This window comes from Myodes glareolus, chromosome 20 (genome assembly GCF_982192425.1).
Source record: "Myodes glareolus chromosome 20, mMyoGla1.1, whole genome shotgun sequence".
Taxonomy (NCBI): domain Eukaryota; kingdom Metazoa; phylum Chordata; class Mammalia; order Rodentia; family Cricetidae; genus Myodes; species Myodes glareolus.
In genome coordinates this window covers 456814-461076 of record NC_142045.1, presented here as the reverse complement: position 1 = coordinate 461076, position 4263 = coordinate 456814, and the positions used below count along the sequence as shown (strand labels likewise).

Sequence of the window (4263 nt, the reverse complement as noted above, 5' to 3'; positions counted from 1 at the left end):
CAGCAACCACATGGTGGCTCACAATCATCTGCAATGAGGTCTGCTGCCCTCTTCTGGCTTTCAGGCACACATGCAAACAGAATATTGTATACATAACAAATAAATATTTTAAATAAATAAATAAAATCTCTGGTCTGTAAAATCACTTCAGCTACCATTTATTTATCTGTGTGTTTGTTTTGTTTTTCAAGACAGGATTTTCTCTGCGTAGCTTTGGGGCCTGTCCTGAACCTGCTCTTGTAGATCAGGCTGGCCTCAAGTTCAGAGAAATTCGCCTGCCTCTGCCTCCCGAGTGCTGGGATTAAAGGCGTGTGCCACCACTGCCTGGCTCAGCTGCTTTTTAAAGTGGCTTTTCTGGAATGGTGGAAACTGTGACAGGCCCAGGGACACCTAGATGGTGGACTTAGAAAAAGATACACGCAAGTGGTGGTCTCGCCCAGATCATGGAAGTGTAGTTCAATCAGCGCCTGACTGCCTCCTCCCCAGAGCCCATCTGGGTCAGCGCCACCTTGTGGTCCTTCTGGAAGAACTTGAAACCTTTGACAACACTGTCTGCCGCTGGAGAAGACGCTCTTTGAGTCATCCTCTGACACAGAGGGCGGGATATTGGAGAGGTGAAGGGTGACTGAGGGTGGGAGAAGTTCTGGAAGTTCTTGGAGCCTGGGCTTCTTGAAGCGGACAGCAGTGAGCTGCTAGAGTCCTTGGTCAGGTCGTGGTCCTCCTGTCCCTCACGAGGCAGCTGCACGCTCTGATGCTTTTACGGTGTGGTGCGCACTGATTCCCTGCAGCTGTGCTTGCCCATTCAGGGGCTCATGGTCAGCTGAGCCTGGCTGCCCTCCACCTGTACAGGTGCATTCTCCTTATCCAGCAGAATCTTCACCCGCTGCATATCACCATAGACACCAGAGAGAATACAGGGGCCTTGAGGTGTGACTCTCTCAAGGTTCAGGTTGCTGACCAGGAGGACGGAATTCTTGGCACCTACCAAGTCTGGTATAGCAATGTGTCCAGCCATGGCAGCCGCAGCAGCAGAAGGTTCGGCGCAGGAGAGAGAGGAGTACCCGCTCTGTGGGCATTAGGAACAGAGAGACCGGAGGGAAGGCAAAGGTGGGAGGGAATCTGGCTCCTGCATGCGGAGAGGCTAACATTGCACTGAGCATACCAAATGCTGCAGCCATGGTCTGGTCCAGCGAAGACTGGCTGTCCCCAGGGGGCAGGTGAAGCCGAGTGTAATCTCAGCTCTTGTTGTTGTATTTGACGTTGAGACTGGTGATCTTGGAGAAGTCTATGTGCAGAGCACAGCAGGCGTTGTAGAGATTCTGACCGTCCAGGGACAGCTTGGTATGCTGGGCACCCCCGGTCTGCTTGCTGCAGCCTCACCCAGAACTGGTTGTTCTTGGTGAATGTGAAGAGATTCGAGACTGTGCCGAACTTAGAGCGGATCTGGTGCAGCACATCCAGGGTCACTGGGCAGAAGAGGTTTTCCACAATGAGCCTGGGCAACAGGCTTTGCCTGCCATTGACATTCTAGCACCCATGGCAGCCAGTTTCCGGTTTACACAGAGTTCACGGCCTACAGGGATGCCTAGGTGCACGAATGGTTGGGCGAGCTGTGGGTTTTGAGTTCCTTGTGGGGCTGTCCCACGCAGCATGGGTGTCATGGTCGTGTGGTAGTTGACCATGATGTTGGCAGCCTCCTCTGTGTTCATTTCGATGAAGGTTCCGGTTTGCAAACTGGGCCTCTTCACAGCATGATCCTAGAATCAGGAAATAAATAGCAGAGTGCTATTAGTCTGCAATCACGAGGACCTGAGTTCAGTTGTCCAAACTCTACATTTAAAAGACCAGATATATAATGCACACTTCTAACCCCAGCAAGGGGAGGAGCTACAGGAGAGTCCCCGGACAGAGTGAACAGCCACTATAATTTACTGGTGAGTTCCAGGCCTAGACATAGACTTAGTCTTTAAAAAAAAAATTGTGAGTGACTGAAAGATTCATGGCAGCGCGACCCTGGCTGGTCCCCTGGCAGGTGGAAGACAGACAGATGCACCATGCTGAAAGAGCTTGTGTAAAGAGTTTATTTAGTGGGTACTGGGAAAGGTATAAAGGTAAGAGGATTATAGAGAGAAGAGGTAAAGAGAGAGAGAAAGAGAGAGAGAGAATGGAGAGAAGATGCAAGATCAGTTTGCCTGGGCGGGAGGGGGGAGGGGAGATTGGAGTGGGCGGAGCTTGTCTCTTAACGGGTCAGGGAAGGCCAGTAGAATAACAATGACTCTGAGAAATGACAGCTGTCATCCTCTGTCCTCCAAGCAGGCGTGAATATATTTGAACACGCATGTACACCTGCATGCATACAAGCACACACTCCTACAGAGAAAGAAACAGACAGACAGAGATAGAGACAGAGAAAGAAAATGAATTCCTCTTTGCAAAAATACTGGTCCCCAGCATGATTGTGGAATGGTATACACTTCCTTCTTTGGTTATCCAGTGCTTTGTATGAGGAAGAATTTTCTCGTGTCTTTGGGGACGTTTACATGAAAAATTCATGTATAGTTTAGTTTATGCAGCAAGCAAAGCTTCCTAAAAACTTTGTGTGAATCACACTTTTTTTAAAAAAAAAATATTGAGTCCCATTTCCCTACTGACTGTGGCTATCTGCTCAGAGTCGCTTTCCCTTCCTCCATGATTTATCTCCAATTGGCAGCAGCAAACTATAACCCTAGCTTCACAGCTCTATCCATCCCGAGAGGCTCATCAATCAATCATCAGAATTTCCATCCAGAGCCTATTATGTGTAAGACAGTGTTGATGGTCTGTAAAGAGAATAGGGAATACACCAGAGGCACCAGGGGACGCTGCTATCTGAATCCTCTACAAAACCATGTGAATAGTCACACTCCTACTTATCTCGTCCATAATTCAGATTTTTCCTCTATCAGGTTTCTCCCAAAGAGGTATCTGTGTGTGCTGAACAGGCTATCTAGGTTACCATAGAAATGGAAAGGCATGAAATGATATTTAGAAATGTAAGGACATCTATAAATCCTCACTAACAGAGATTGTGGTTGTTGGGAGCAATGACTGAAACTATCATAGTGTGTTCTGAGTTGGGGGGAGGCTCAAATAACACACTGCTCCAGGCAAAACAAGAGCAAACTAAGAAAAAGTTAATAATATCCTATAGAAACAAGTCAGCAAAGACAATTTAATTTTCTTCTGTGACAGGAGATGAATTCATATCACTGAAGGACCTCAATGTCAAACTCTAGTATCTCTGTGGTGTGAATTTCTCCCAGCCCGCTCATGGTGCTATCTGTGGCCTCACACTGGCTGTGTGATCTACTTCAACAGCAGGAGAAGCTTCAGAAGAAAGTATCTACAATTCGTTGGCTTCTCATCATCATCTGGACAGTCAGGGGATTCTGGGCCTTCGCAGAAGCCTAAGTACCTAAGGGTAAATACTGGAAACAGTCAAGACAGCATACTTGAGATTTGTTGTGTGTTTGCAAACACCAGAAACGAACTCACACTACCTTAATAAGGACAAGAGAATAAAGGTTTACAATGAAAAATATTTAAGATTTTAATCTGTGGAGTTCAAGAGCAAAGAAAAATAGTCCCAGAAGGGTTAGAGGCGGCAGGGAGGCTTTCTTCTGGACTCTGATCATAGCAGCCTCTTAGCTGCCTTTTTCTTAGGGCATCTGTATTCCTGTTCTTCCTCCAACACCTGCCCTTTCTGCTGCCTACCACGTGGACACCAAGAGCCTCAAAGTCTACTATTTAACCTCAAGATGCCTGGGGAGATGCCAACTCTCTCTTGGTCCAATTCCAAACTCCTAAGAAAAGCTTGAGTTTTAGCACAGTTTGTCGCAGATGGCTGCCATTTATCCAGTAATTAGTTGAGGCTGGGAGTGGATGTCTGCTCCACCAGCTCAGAGTGTCATTACGAAATGCCGTCAACCGCAAAAGTTAAAAAACATGTACTTAGAAATGCTACCAGAAAGGTAAGTGAAGGATGAGACTCTTCCTTACTTCTTCCCCTAGTCCTCACACGGCCTCTATAAGCATGCACGTGGAGAAAGAGAGACAACAAACCCACCCATGTCTTCTTTTATAATATCACTAACATGTCCTGCCTCATGATCTCAGCTAAACCTTCTGATGAGCAGGAAAGTCAGCCAGGAGCCAGGGACTGGGTCCAAACAGCTCCCTAATAGTGGGGTATAGTGGATGAAGTCGTGCCCCTGGCTTTAACAG

At 47.3% G+C, this 4263-nt stretch overlaps 1 pseudogene; it reads right to left on the bottom strand.

The window, feature by feature from the left end:
* Nucleotides 1-224: 224 nt before the first annotated feature.
* On the bottom strand, nt 225-1712 carry LOC148118754 (polypyrimidine tract-binding protein 1-like; annotated as a pseudogene).
* Nucleotides 1713-4263: the final 2551 nt, after the last annotated feature.